Consider the following 16553-nt stretch of genomic DNA (forward strand, 5'->3'; position numbering starts at 1 on the left):
ATTCTGCTAGTGTTTCACATCGATCTGAAGATTGGCGCTTTTCAGTTCTTCTTCGATATCTATCTTGACATCATGACATATGACAATTCCGAATTCCGCGAAGGGGGACATGATTGGCACCTTTCTTTTTAGTGGAGAAGTCCCCGACTGGAGATAACGCACTGTGTTATTAAAATCCAGATCGTAAAAAGTTATCGAACTGGAGCGTGTTCTGCTGCGATTCAACGTTCTTTTTTGCTAGCACGTAGCATAGCGCTCTTTTTCGCTACGCTACGCACGTGCAAGAGAGAACGCTAGAGACACGAAACAGAGTTTATTCTTTTCTACGTGCATCTTTACCCCCACTCTTCTACACGGTCTAAATCAAAGGGTAAACCGCTGAGGACATTACGGTGTATAGAATCGAGACATTACTAGAACATTAATGGATATTATTAGGCATTGCTCGGATATTATCTAGACATTACTAGAATAGACATTGCTAGGGCATTAGTGGGCAATAGAAAAATATGATAAAATAGAAAAATATAATAAAAATAAAATAAAAAATTTGGCAGTAATGCACAAATTGGGCATTAGTGGGCATTGGTGTACATTATTTTAGTCAGCGGTTTACCCCTTAATCTAGATATATTATGTGTATCTATGCGAGAACACAAATGTTGCACAATTTGAGATTATTTTTTTGAAACGATAGAATTCATTTTTCAAAACCGATTATAGAAATTCGTGTTTGAACAATATTTTCTTGAGTAAAAGCAAATATAGATATAAGACTCTCGAGATAAATAAACTAAACAGTCGCATGGTCCTGTGGTTGGTTAAAAATAAATAAATTGATTAATTAAAAATGATGAATATGATCACAAAATTAAAAAAGAATAAGTAAATAATTAAAAAGTAGAAAATTATATAAGTATAAAAATAAAAAATAAGTATAAAAAATAAAAATACTAAATAAAAAGCTAAAATAAAGAGCATTCATATATTCTATCTCTTTCATAGAAGGTCTTATACAAAATAAAACTTGTGCTTTATAAATCGCGCTTGACTTTGATCGCCTTTTTCTGAACTTTAATTTTTCAAGTAAATTATGTTCAAATACTATTGTTTTATATTAATATTAGGTTATTGCAAAAAATCTCGAAATAATTTTCTTAAATCTTTTCTTCTTTTTACCAAACCATTTAGATTCTTATTTAGTAATATATTTTTGAAAATTTATAAATATTTATCTTGTCATTATTTATAGTCTTAATCCCTATATTGTGAACAGAAATTCTATGCACATTTTCGAAAGAAAGCAAGCATAATGAAAGATCAATTTTGTCTTTATAAGCCGATGGTTATTGTTAAATCGTATTATGCTCAAATGAATAAAAAGCAAGCATAAAATATATATTTCGCTCTAATAAGCCGACGGTTATCGTTAAGTCGTATTGTACTCAAACTGCATGTGATAAATCATATCAAAATTATAGTTTTCTTCGTATTATATATCAGAGTCTTATTCGAAAAATTCTTCAGTTCATCTTTCACTTTAAAGAATTTATACTCTATTTAACAAGAGAACAATCATGGATCGGACAAAAATTCCGTACATTTTGGACTGATTTTGGTCCAACGGCTCGAAAACTTTTTTATATACCGCTGTACTGCTTTTTTCTTCGTTTTCTTTCAAAAAATGTTCACCAAGTCTTTCTTAAAATCTAATAGCATTTTTGAAAGTACCATGTTTAATCGCTTTGAGAGCTATTAATGATGTCATTGCATTGTCTTTGTTAATAAGACTTTAATTCGTAGTAAAATATATAGGATTTCCGACACATTTAATTTTTGACACATCCGAAATATGAAGATATATCAGGTCAAACTAAAAAGAAAAGTGTTGTGCCATTTTTTTCTATAACGCTTAATAAAGGAGTTATTATTGAATAAAGTTTGGCCAATTATCGCCAGGCCGCACGTTGGTGAGCCACTCGCCTAGTAGTGTGCGAGAGCGCTCAGCTGTTACGGTGGTGTAAAGTAGAAGTGATTGGCCAGACTTTATTCAATAATAATTCCTTTATTAAACTTTATAGAAAAAAATGAAACAGGATTTTTTTTTCAGTTTGATGTACCTTCACACTTTAAGTGTGTCAAAAATTATCGGATATCTTGTATAATAAGCGATTAATTAATCCGAATTGGATTAATCTATTTATTCGAAAACACCATAAAATTCTCCACAATATGAACAATCTTTAATAAAAATGTTATTATTATTAATTATCTCGTAAAAGATAAATATTCAGCTATTTAAATATATTACATAAACATTTTCTATTTTTTTATATCACGTTGAAATTATAATTGGGCCCGAGTGTGTCATATTTACCTTTATTGTGTCAAGTAATGTTTTTTTTTTTTATTTTGATAATTTTTATTCTGCAGCATGTACAGCTGCAGTATTCTCTAAAGAGAGAAAAAGAAAGATTAAAAATAAATATTATTTTTTATATACAAATTAGGACAACGCTACGTACGCGCTTTTATTATAATAGTAGGAAAGATAGGCCGCTTCTAGCTCACTTCGCTCTTAAGAAACGCTGTAAGAGTAAAAGAGACGGGTATATAAAAAGTAAGATAGAATGATATCTCGGAGGTGAGAAGACGGCACGGCGGTAGGAGAGGCGGGGTACGTTAGGCGAGGGAGGTGTGGGACGGGTGTCGCGCGCGCCGTCGTCGGCGAGGGGTGGAAGAGGGGCGGGGGGTGTGGTTTCGAAGGACGATTCGCGGTTTTCTTATCGGCGCGGCTTAGAGCGCGATGCGTCTAATTAGAGGGCGATGCGTCGATCGCGGTTTCTTTACGGGCGCTGCTTCGAGCGCGCCGCTTATTAATAGGCGTCGCGACGTCCGGCGAGAAGCGAAGATAATGGCCTCGTTCGGCTCTCTCGTCGTTCGGCCATAAGGAGAGCCGTAGAGCGTCGATGAATTAGGAGGAAGCGCGGAGATAATTAACGCTTTTATATAATAATATTTATTTAGGATAAAACGCGAGTATGATATACAATGTGCGTTTGTGTACTATAGTGTAATGTTACGGTTTAGCATATTAAACGATAAAGTATTATAGATATTTTTAATAAAATTTGAGCGAGGTGTGGCGCGGGACTAATTAGAGGAGGATAGATTATTCGCGGGAGAGGAAAAAGAGACGAGGGAGTTAAATCGCGTCGTTTCGAGTTGTAAACTATTTTATTTTGTATCGTGATACATGTGTAATTTACGATAAACGTGCGTATAAGTATTTCGTAATATATTAATAATACAAAGATGCAAATACGTAGATAGTGTTACGAATCTCCGAAGAACAGAGCCTGTAGTTCGCAGTCGATCAGTTGCGGTCGAAGCTCTCGCTGTCGCGTATCGACGCGGGAATGAGCGCGGGGTCGCGAACGCCCGCCGCGACGTCGAGGAAACGAGCCAGCTTGTTGTCGGTGTAGGCGGTTGAACAGTTCAAGGACGTAACGGGGCAGTTAATGCAATGTTCCAGATGTAATAAGTATACGACGGTATTTCTCGATATAGCTAATCGAGTATTGGGCGTCTCGAGATGGAGAATTCGGAGATTGTTCAGTCTGCCGAATCGAAGCGTCAATTGACCGATGTATATCGGCGCCGGGGGGCGCGTCTCCTCGCGCTCGTCGGGATGAAAGTACGACACGAGCGTGGATCGTAGATCGAGCAGCTCCTTCCACGTATCCGGCGTTAGCGAGATCTCTTTACCGTGGGTGTCTCCGAGAACGATTTCCACGAATGACGGTCGACTGACGTTGATGCAGACTTCCAGATGTTTGTATCCCGTTTTCGTTTCGACGCATCGCCCTCTAATTAGACGCATCGCGCTCTAAGCCGCGCCGATAAGAAAACCGCGAATCGTCCTTCGAAACCACACCCCCTCGCCCCTCTTCCACCCCTCGCCGACGACGGCGCGCGCGACACTCTCCCCGTCCCACGCCTCCCTCGCCTAACGTACCCCGCCTCTCCTACCGCCGTGCCGTCTCCTCACCTCCGAGATATCATTCTATCTTACTTTTTATATACCCGTCTCTTTTACTCTTACAGCGTTTCTTAAGAGCGAAGTGAGCTAGAAGCGGCCTATCTTTCCTACTACTAATAATAATTCCTTTATTAAACTTTATAGAAAAAATGAAACAGGATTTTTTTCAGTTTGATGTACCTTCATACTTTAAGTGTGTCAAAAATAATCGGATATCTTGTATAATATTTTGTATAATAAGCGATTAATCCGAGTTGGATTAATCTATTTATTCGAAAATACTATAAAATTCTCCATAATATGAACAATCTTTAATAAAAATGTTATTATTATTAATTATCTCGTAAAAATAAATATTCAGCTATTTAGATATATTATAACAATTTTGATTTTTTATATCACGTTGAAATTATAATTGACGGACGTACCATATTTACCTATACGGTGCCAAGTAATATGTTCTTTTTTTATTTTGAAAGTTTTTTTCTGCAGCATGTACAGCTGCAGCATCCTCAAAAGAGAGAAAAGAAAGAATAAAAACAAATATTATTTTTATATACAAATTAGAACAACGCTACGTACGCGCTTTTTATTATAATAAACAATTTAATAAATAATTATAAAATCCAAATATAATCTAAATGTTATCATCATTATCAAAACTTTGTTTTGCGGAAAAAATTTTCTAACAAGCAAGTGATAACTGTGAATAAAATAAATCCTTCGTTATCTCATATTTTTGAGAGAAAGAGATAGAATGAGGAAGAAAAGGATAGTGCAATCGCTCACTTTCACTTTTCAAAATTCCTCTATTTTATAACTTATCTATACAGGCTATGCAGGCTTACGCTACGTTGTCTGCTTTTTATTGTTTGTATATAGAAATAATGGAAATAAAATATAAATGCGAGTTGTTATAGAAAACAAGAAAAAAGCAGAAAACGCGGCGCGAGCCTACAGAACATAGAAAAATGTGGAATTTTGGAAAATGAGCGGTTGCAGCATCCCGGTCCTTCTTCAGTTTCTTTGTGACAAGTACAATTATTTGTTTAATTCGTGCTATTATTTGTTTAATTTGTGTTATTAATTAGATTAATGCCATCATTTAAATTTAAAATTTATTCTTATAGCTCATAAATATAATATTTATTTATATAGAAAATCACGTATTATTTTGTAATATTTATTGATAAATTTGACAAGAAAAAAACATTGCCAGCAAAAATAAAAATTTTTACGTGTATTGATAAAACCATAATAAACATTTATGCAAAACTTGATTTAAATCCACTTATTCGATTATAAATTACTTATTACAAATTATAGCAAAATATTCATGGTAACAAAACTTCTTTATTTTTTCTTTATTTTACTCGTATTTTTTGTTTCTTGCAATTAATATCAGAAGATATACATGATCAAAAGTTTTTGTTATAAATTAAAATAAATATTAATTACAACTTCTTCTTTTATAAAGTCAAATATATATATATATATATATATATATATATATATATATATATATATATTATTTTTAATTTTATAATTCTTTTTTTAATCTAGATCTATTTATTCAATTTTCCAAACAATAATATAAAAATAAGAAATATATATACATATATATTTTTTTAATTTTGATCTTTTTTTTACTAATGTACAGCTGAAGCATTCTCAAAAGAGAGAGAGAAAAAGAGCAAAAATGAATATTATTTTTACAGACATACTAGAACAACAGGCGCGCTTTTTATTATGATAAATAATAATAATTTTTAATAAATAACTATAAAATCTAAATGTAATCTAAATATGATCATCGTCATCATTATCAAAATTTTGTTTTGCAAATATTTTCTAATGAGCAATTGGTAACTCCGAACAAAATAAATCCTTTTCTATTGACATTTTTGACAGAAAAAGATAGATAGAGGAGTTGAGAGGTGCTGCAACCACTCGCTTTCATCAACTACCAAGATATAGTAAAGCAATAGAGTAAAAATACGAATATAAATATATTTAATAAGCACACTGCTCTACTATTATTAGAATGCAGTGATATATATATGTAGTTTTGTCCTAGCTGCATTCGGAATAAAAATATAATAATCGAAACGAAATCGTACTTTATATATATTTGTTAAATAAAAAAACTGTGTTTAATTTAAATAAAACAATAATATGTAATTAAAATTTGTTTAAATCACAAATTATCGCATTGTAATATTTAAACTTTGTAAAATAGATAAAAATTTATATATAAAAAAGGTTTAAAGTATTATCTATGCAAATAGTATTTAACAAGGTGTATATACTTTTATACATGCTATAATCGCAACAGTATATTTTAACTAAAGAAAATAAATGACAGTGATTAGACATGTAGTTAATTGATGGGGATCATGTAATAATCTTGATAAAAATTATATTTTAATTTTTATAAGGCATAAGATTTTAAGAGTATCCAAGCAAAATGTATGAAAACCATTCAAATATGAAACAAAATATAATTTTTAATAATATAATTTTAAATAATATTATATGAATGCAAAAATATTAATTATTGACAAAATTTAATATTTGAACATCTGATAAATTGTAAAATAATTTATATAATTATCTTTAATATATAGAGATAGAGACATTTGTGTCGATTGTATAAGCGTGCTATTAAATTTGAGAATTAGAGTAAAAATAAATTAAAGTCTAATTATTACTTTCTATATGATCTATTTATATTCATTTTTGAAACCTAATAAAAATTTTGAAGGAGCATCCTAACATAACAAGTAATATATAATACTAAAAAAATTGATTTGTTCTCTTTCAAACAACTAATACGACTTATGAGATGTAATGATAACTTTTATATAAACGAATCTACATAGAAAAAATATATGTGTATATATCTCTTCTCTCTTAAAGAATATTCTCTATAGCGAGTGAAATGCTTTCTCCAAAATATAATCCAAAATAATCTGTTACATATCTACGCACTTTCATTATCTTAAATACTTTTACGTAATCATTAAATGATGAAAAATTTTCAATAATATTTCTTATATATATGTACATAATTTCTCATCGCTACTATCGTACTTTTTTTGTTTCTGATCTTATTAAAGAGCAGTATTGCTTCAGTCATTTTTGGTAGAAGAATGTGTGCATACTATTTTTGCAGAACTCTTTCAATACAGAAGATAATATAAGATCTTACCCAATTAACACGCGTCTGTTCCTGAGTTGACAACCACATTTCAATGTTTGCCATTTTGCTAGTTCATCTCTCACAGCGATTGCCAGTGTCTCATAGCAAGTAAGACAGCCGTCTCATTATAACTAGAGTAAAGTGCATAAGTCTAATATAAAATAAATAAGTTTAATATAAAATAAAAATTAAAAATTAAAAATGCAAATTATTTTATATACAGTATTACAAATAGATTTTCTTTTATAATCAGTGCTTTTAATGAGAAAATGTGTAGGGAGGAAGAAATACCCTTCTTTTCCAATTTAAACATTCTATATTTTCGAATACAACATAAACTGAAAAATAGAATTTTATTAAATCAATTTTCATTATTCTCATATATATAAATTAAATTGCGAAAAAAGTATTTGGTCGAAAATTGCAATAAAATTAAATCAAAATAATAAATTGAACTTAAATTTAATCTTATTTATATTTAAGCTAAACTAAATTTATTTTTTCGCAGCAGTTTGATTGTATCGATACTAACAGAAACATCTGTTATTTCTCCGAAATAAAATTGCGAGAAAGGTATTTAGTCGAATATTGCAATGAAAACTGAATCAAAATAATAATTTGAACTTAAATTTATATTTAATCTTAATATAAATTTATATTTAAATTATATTTAATCAATTTGCTTATGTGTGCGATCGTGGCGCAGAGAGCTGTGTGTTTGCTTTCTTATGCCAAAGGTCTCAAGTTCAAATCCAGTCCGAGCTTAAAAATATATCGGTAGGGATTCGCGATCGCTACCTCTCGGCAGGCAATGGCAAATCTACTGAGAGAAGTAGTAGTAGTATTTAGTATCTTGCCATGAGCACGCCATTAATTAAGTCCGTTCGGAACCGACGTTAAATTGTAGGTCCAATATGTCTGCGCACACCGTAGATATATTATGAGGGGTCTCCACAATTTATTTTCTCGCAACAGTTTGATTATATCGATACTAAGTTAACAGAAAAATCTGTTATCTTTCCGAAATTTTGCCTGTCTGTCCAACTGTCTTTTCTTTTTTTTTACGTTATACAATTTAGTTTCTTTTCTTCGATCTCCATATTTAATAGCTCTAGGTTTAAAATAATTATTAAGGAGAATTGTCTTAAAAATCGTACAATTGTAATCATCATCATTTTCAATTTTGTTATTTGTAAAAAAAGAAAATATGTATCATTTTCTTTTAAGCAAATCTAACTTTTCAGTTTTTTCCTTCTTTTCTCTAATAAGTTATCACTGGTGAAGATAACAGATGCTTATATTATTATATTTGCACGTATGCCACTAATCTCTAATACATTAATTTAATGTACTCATAGCGCAATGAGTTTTCTTAGGCATATTCACCATTTATACAGTCATCATAAATATTCGCTAAAATTTTCTTTGTGTTGTCTCATCAACCGTTACCGTGATTTCATTAAGATTATCATTTTATTGCAAGAAGTGATGACGAAAGAAAATTTTAACGGTAGCCTGTAATAAGTTGAAATAACTTATCGTATAAGCTATAATATACTTAAGATGTATCATTCTCGCATTATAATCACAGACAATCCCGTTTAACATAATAAAATTCTCACCATTTTACTTCTCTCTCGATAGCGGTATTAAAAATAAAATTTTGTACATATTTTGAGTAAACACTCTCACGGAGAAACATCGACTTTAGTAATACAGTATTGTTTTACATCTCTTTTATGTATCAGATATTTTAATAGCACAAAAAGTGTGCTTGTATAATCATCATTTACATAAATAAACGTTGATCTAGATAATAAAACTCAGCAAACACGAATATATAACTGTTATATTGTTATAATAAAACGAAATGTAACACGCAACATAACACGAATGTATCAAGTTATATACACGTTAGTAGTAATTTCTTACTCATATAAATTACTGTTATATAACATTAATATAAGAGGTAGTCAATCGCATCACTGTCGTGTGCAGGTAGGGCAGGTAAAATTGAAGAGAAAAGTCCTGTATCACTTTACTATTTTTGCAATAATTTTCGAGAAATTAATTAAAAAGGATCGGCCAATGCGCGCGAGTATTAGCGCGTAGCAAGAAAGGATGGCCCTCGCGCCATCGCAGTAACTAGGCGCGCGATGAAGCGAAGGAGGAACGAGAGGTGCGGATAGCAACGTCATACATACGAGCGTCGCGAAACATTGGATTTTCGTATCGAAGATAGGAAATATTATTATACTATCATTTCCGCATCAGCTTGCTGTAGATAGCACGGCGCATTTTTTTTTTTAAGTGGTATCCCCAATAAGTCTAATCCACTCTCATATTTTAATGGCTAAAATTGCTCAAAATGTCCCCGTTCTCTCGAACAAAATTCGGCCCTTCTAATATTATCGCGCGTCGTGCGATATGCCATTTTCGACGTGATAGCGCGAAAGCTGCGAGAATTTCTTCTCGTACCTAAGCTTCTATGCTATCACGCCTATCATGCCTAAAATTTTTGATATAACTCCATATGAAATAATCATGTACGTTGAAATCTAATGACCGCGTTAGCCAAATAATTGGACACTATGTTCTATCCCTCTTTCGAGATAATATACATTTAAAAATTTGCGGATTTATCGAGAAAAACGTGCAGGAGCATCGTCATGCTGGAAAATGCTCTTATGCGAAGAGGAACATCTTCGAGAAGAGCAACTCATTTTGTAGAAAATTTATGTATACCTTTTTATTTAAACGAGATATAAGACATAAGAATTCATCTGAAAATTGCCAAAAAAAGTTATTAAAACTGCGAAATTTTAACTTATTAAGTTTTTTAACTTACTAATAATAAAGAAATTTATTTAAAATTTGATCCGCTATTATTCCTGCCCACGTTTATTGATCATCGATATTGATATGTGTGCTGACAATTAATGGCGTATGGATTTTTTTTATCATTTCAAGAAATTACTGTTAAATACGCTGTTCGGTGTAAAAATTGTTCGTTGTAAAAGCTTTGTTCGGTGTAAAAGCTTTGTTCGTACATAATATGGGAAAGTTATTCCGCCGATATTAAGCAAAATACTCTGCATATATTTCACCGTTAATATTTGCTACAAATAATGCAAACATTAAATAAAGATAATATCTTTGCAGAAGTAGATGCTCTATTTATAATCTTCCGCTAAAAGTTGCTGCATTTGGTGATAATGGTACAGGTGCAATCCGTTGTGGCGTAGAGTACTGCACCATCGCGAGAGACCGAGCATCCGAAACACACTGCGCTCGCTTTCTTCTCGAGCTCTCAGAATTCTCTCTTCATCGTCTATGCGATGCATATTAGCATTTCGCCGATTTAATAGAAAAGCTTCTGTTTCTCTGTATCGGATACATTTCAAAATTATTGTCAGAATGTTGGCCGAAAAATCGCTCCGTATAAAGACATGTCCCGGCACAAGAGTTTGAAAGAATACGTTTGTAAAAATTTAATAGCATTCATTTGTTGGTTTTCTTTTGACCTCGTTATTTGTTGCTCCGCAACAATAAGTGCTCAGTATCTGCCGTGCATGTTTCGTTATATCTTTCAAGAAATTAAAATAATGGCTGAGTATACTACTAATGAGTATACTGACATGATTATTGTGTTTGCAGTAGCCGGAGAAAACGCTCGTGCCGCGGCTCGTCTGCATATGCAGAGCGATTCCCCGAGCGTGTGCGACATCCTGACAATAATGTCATTTTAAGATGTATTTGGAGCGCGAGAGAAACGGGAACTCTTTGAATCGGCGAAACCATGGTGTACTAGTGCATCGTGTGGACGCTGAAGAAAGAATCTTGAGAGCGTTTGAGGAGAATCCCCGGAACAGCGTGAGTCGTGTGGCTCAGATGCTGGTCTCTCGCGATACGTGGTGCATTGTACTCTACGCCAGAACGGATTGCATCCGTATCATTTCCAGCGGGTGCAGCAACTTTTAGCGGGTGATTATGAACAACGCATCTACTTTTGTGAAGGTATTATTATCTTTATTTAATGTTCACGTTATTTTTGTAACAAATATTAATGGTCGGCGAAATAAATGCAGAGTTTCTCGCGCAATATTGGTTAAATAATTTTTTCCCGGATCGCATATTATGAAGGAATGGAGCGACTTTTACGCCAAACGGCGTGTTCAATAGTCGCGTGTTCAATAATTATTTGATATATTTGATACTATGGCAACATGAAAACCCGCACGCTATTCGTCAAAGCGCATATCAATATCGCTGGTCCATAAACGTATGGGCAGGAATAATGGCAGATCAAATCAAAAGTAGTAGATTTTTCATTATTAGCAATCTAAAGAATTTTCTTTTGTAGCTTTAATAACTTTCTTTTGGCAATTTTCAGATCGGTCCATATTTCTTACCGCCTCGGTTAAATAAAGAGATCTATGAAAATTTTTTACAAAATGAATTGCCTGCTCTACTTGAAAATGTTCCCCTCCGCGTAAGAGCAGAAATGATTTTCCAACACGACGGTGCTCCTGCGTATTTCTCTCGGCAGGCTCGCCAATTTTTAAATGCGCATTACCCCGAAAGGTGGATAGGACGTGGTGGTCCAATTCTTTGGTCAGCGCGATCACCAGACCTTAACGTACTGGATTATTTTGTATGGGGTTATATTAAAAATTTAGTCGAGGATAGGCGTGATAGCACAGAAGCTCAGGTACGAGAAGCAATTCTCACAGTTTTCGGTACTATCACGCCGGAAATGACATATCGCGCGACGCGCGATATTATTAGGAGGGCCGAATTTTGCTTGAGAGAACAAGGAGGACATTTTGAGCAACTTTAGCCATTAAAATATGAGAGTAGATAGAGACCTATTGGGGATACCACTTTAAAAAAAATGCGCCGTGCTATTTATCGTAAGGTGGTGCGGAAATGATAGCATAATAATATTTCCTATCTTCGATACGAGAATCCAATGTTTCGCGACGCTCATATGTAAACGACGTTGCTACCCGCCCCTCTTACTTCTCCTTCGCTTCGTCGTGCACCTAGTAACTGTAATAGCGCGAGGGCCATCCTTTCTCGCTACGCGCTAATACTTGCGCATTGGCCGATACTTTTTAATTAATTTCTCGAAAATTATTGCGAAAATAGCAAAGTGGTACAGGACTTTTCTCTTCAGTTTTACCTGCTCTACCTCTGCGGACGGTGATGCGATTGACGCCGGTCACCCTGTATACAGGGTCATCAGGTATCATAATTATAACATTTCACATAACATAATTTTATACATTATTTTATTGAATAAAAATTAAATAGTTTAGTTGTTTTAAACCATATTGTTAGACGTAAAGATAATTATTATTTGGAATAATGATTTTTAATTAAATAATATTTGTTTTATTACACTGAATATACATTAAATTATATTGTTTGACGGAAAAATAATTATTATTTGAAATTATAATTTATTCGCTTACCGCGATGCGATGTGCTATTCACTATATACATATTCAAGTTTCTGTCATAAAAGCGTATATATGACAAAAACTTGAATATGTGTATAGTGAATTGCACATCGCATCGCGGTAAGCGAATAAATTATAACTTCAAATAATAATTATTTTTCCATCAAACAATATAATGTATATTCAGTGTAATAAAACAAATATTATTTAATTAAAAAGCATTATTCCAAATAATAATTATTTTTACGTCAAACAATATGGTTTAAAACAACTAAACTATTTAATTTTTATTCAATAAAATAATGTATAAAATTATGTTATATGAAATGTTATAATTATTTTATAACGAAACAAATATAAATGAAACAAATAAATGTTTTAAATTTAAAGAAATCTTTTTCTCTGTGCATGTAGGTGCAAGCGCACAATAATAATTATATCACCGTATGCGAGTTAGCCTGAGTAGAAAAGTTAAATACTATTTTGTTATTTTTGCAATAATTAAAGGGAAATTAATTTTAAAACATCTGTAAATTTGCGCGAATATAAGCGCGTGGCGAGAAAAGAGATTTTAGGCTCAATTATACTCATGTTATTTTAGCTTTAAGTGAAACTTAAGACTTTTAACTTAGTAATAAACAATATTATTTGGCTTTCTACTTTACATATTACTATAGATTATTTAATCATTGATTAACTTATATTTTATAAAATTTTTCTCTTTTATTATAATGCATACTCATTTACTGATCAAATTTGATCATTATTTTAGCAATCATTTATATGGGCAGAATAAGTACTGATTTTTTTAAGAATCTTAATTCTTAATTGTTTGAAATAGAGAATACAACAAATTTTAACAAGTTGCATCGTACTTTGATTTATTAATTTATTTGAATATTCAAAATATCCGATCTATTTAAAAAATAGATTATTCATTTAATTTAAATTAGCCCGTGGAAATTTATCGGATATTTACATATTTTGAATATTCAAGTAAATTAATAAATCAAAATACGATGATGCAAGAATATATTTCAATATTGCAACACGCACTTCTTTCGTTTCAAGGAAATATATTTAATAAATCATATATCTCTTTTATTAAATTATAATATGTAAAACTACTATATAAATTGTAAAGCATCACAAAATTATGTTATTTGTAATATGTAAATACATATTATTATTCATATGTTTTATTAAACTTCTGCTGTCCAAAGTTTAAAAAAATATAGCATCTTGTTAAAATTTGATGGCTAAATGTGCTTCCTTGTAATAAATGTCTTTTACTCGTTGAATTAAATAACAATTCAACAAAAATTAATAACAAAAATTTTTCTTATGTTTAATACTATTCGGAAATAAGAATCAGATTTTTGGAACTATAATATGAGTAACTGTAACAAAAACGTTTTTATTTTTCTTTGATTTGTAAATTTTATAATAGTTATAATTAATTAAATAATTATAACTCTAATTATAAGGAATTACAAATTGTTATATACATTAATAGAGAAATTTTACTAATTTATATTTCTACATAAGTTTTCAATTTTTGTTTTCCATTTTTCTGTCCATAAATAAATTAATCTGTTAAGAATAATATATATTATTATAGAAAAAGAGAAAAGTGTTATTAAATATATAAGTTAATCAAAGATTAAATTATAATCTAAAGTCTAAAGTCAAAAGTCAAATAATATTGTTTATTACCAAGCCAAAAGTTTTAAGCCAAAATAATATCGGTGTTTGGATCTAAAAATGTCTTTTCTCATCATGCGTTTATATCCGTGCAAATTGATAGATTTTAAAATTAATTTCTTTTCAATTATTGCAAAAATCTCAAAATAGTAAAGGATTTTTCTGACTCGATAACCTGCTCTATCTGCATATGGTGATACAGTTGTTACTTCGCGCCTACACCCTACATACATGTAAATATACAAATAGATATTTAAATGCGTTATAAAATTTTAAGTTTTTATATTTTTATGATTTTCAAATAATTATTTTAAAAATAATTAAAAAAATATTTAAAAAATTAAATGTTTTTAAAAAATATGTGCGCGAGTGAACGTGTGAAAGTGACGAGTCAGGAAAGGGTGAAATTAATATACAGAACTGTGAGCCACAAAACGTCTGTATTAAAATTAATAAATAATTACAAGCGTTAATCGAGTCTTATTAAACAGTATAATTCCCGCGAGAGGTGGCTGGTTCCGCGAGCGACGGATAGTTCCGCGGTCGGAAGGAATTTTGTAGCAAATATTCGCAAGCTACGAATACTCTCAGAAACGCATAAATACGCGAACCACAAGCGATGGTGTATAAAGAAAAGCGAGCTTCTTTAACTTTAACAAAGCGAACGTCTCCGTACAAAGATTCACACTTTCACGGAAAGATCTCGTTCGACTGCGAGCGGCGGTCCCCGAGAGGGCTTATATACTATTGTTACATCCAGACCCTTTAGAGTCAGAATCAGCGGGAGGGCGTAACCTATTTAACTCCGCTAGACAAACGCTAGACAACGAGTGTCTCGGAGACGAACGAATTGACCGGGGCCTGAGACAGGCCAACGACCGGAAGGGTCGCTTTTACTCTGTCAGTAGGCCGTTCGTTCGGTGGTCCCCTTTCGGTAAAGAAACTAAATCCTTATTACCCGGACGGGACCTTGTGCGATCTCGGGAGATGAGATAGGGAACGGGTTAAACAAGAAAAGAAAATTATTTATACATCAAATTTTCACATTTATTTTATAATAAAAAGAAAAATAAGAACAAAAGAACAAATTATTTGGATTATCTAGATAAACATTGTTCTTAGCTTACTACTTAGTGTATATTGCTTATCAACTATTTCTTATGTATGTGTCTTTGTGTATGTGTGTGTGTGTGTGTTCTATGGGATTTCCTCTAAGATGCAGGTAGAAGGGGAAATCCTCCAAAGGACTTCGATAGGAATGGCGACAAGATGTCTACACCCCGGGATTACGCTGTCGGGTAGGCCCTCCGTCAATGCGGTCCGCAACTCCTTGAAGTCCACCGGGCCGGGCCCTATCCGGATGATTACGTCTGGAAGTGGGTCGTAGATCGGGGAAACTGACCCAATATCCACAGGCGGAACTGGTCTTCGGACAACCTTTGTCGGTGGGGTCGCGGTTCCGGTTCGACCGAGACGTGTCTTCGGTCTCTGAGGATACTTCCTCTGAGTTGAATCGGGAAGCTGGGAGAGAGGTGATTCGCCTTCGTTATCGGTATCCCGTAGTTTCTCGAAGGGTCTTCTTGGTAAGAGGGGCGATGAGGGGAAGAATAGGGGAGTTGCTTAAAATAATAATAGAGGGGTGGGCGACTCCGATCTTAAACGGGTAGAGGGAGGTGGAGGAGAAGTAGCTGGGGTTGGGGAGTAAGGAGTGTCAACAGTGGATATGTGATGTTAATATTAACGTTAATGTCGCTTGAAGTGTTAGTTTCAGGTAGTTCCGCCTGAGCCCGAGCCAACCTCTTCCTAAGCCTTCTATTCCGGTTACGCGCGCGTTTCATCGACGCACGGGAGGATCGTTTTCGGTTTAGTCCATCCACTGAGGGAGGATATAAAAATAAAAAAAACGGTTTGGGGATATAAAGAAAAATCCGTAATAATTCTTGGGGTTTGTTTTTTAGTTTTGGATAGTATTATTCATTATTTTAATCATTAGATTTTTGAATAAATACTCGATCTTATTTTTTTTGACTAATAGATTTTTATTCGATATTTGTGTTAATTTATTAATATTAATTTATATTAATTTAATATATATGTATTTGAAATTTTTTATATAAATAATTACGTGAGTTAGAACTCG

General features: G+C 32.5%; 1 pseudogene; it reads left to right on the forward strand.

Annotated features, from left to right (window-relative positions):
* The window catches only part of LOC126855607 (septin-2-like), an 88605-nt pseudogene that overhangs the window by 55149 nt on the left and 16903 nt on the right, over positions 1 to 16553 (forward strand).

This window comes from Cataglyphis hispanica, chromosome 16 (genome assembly GCF_021464435.1).
Source record: "Cataglyphis hispanica isolate Lineage 1 chromosome 16, ULB_Chis1_1.0, whole genome shotgun sequence".
In the NCBI taxonomy this organism is placed as follows: Eukaryota; Metazoa; Arthropoda; class Insecta; order Hymenoptera; family Formicidae; genus Cataglyphis; species Cataglyphis hispanica.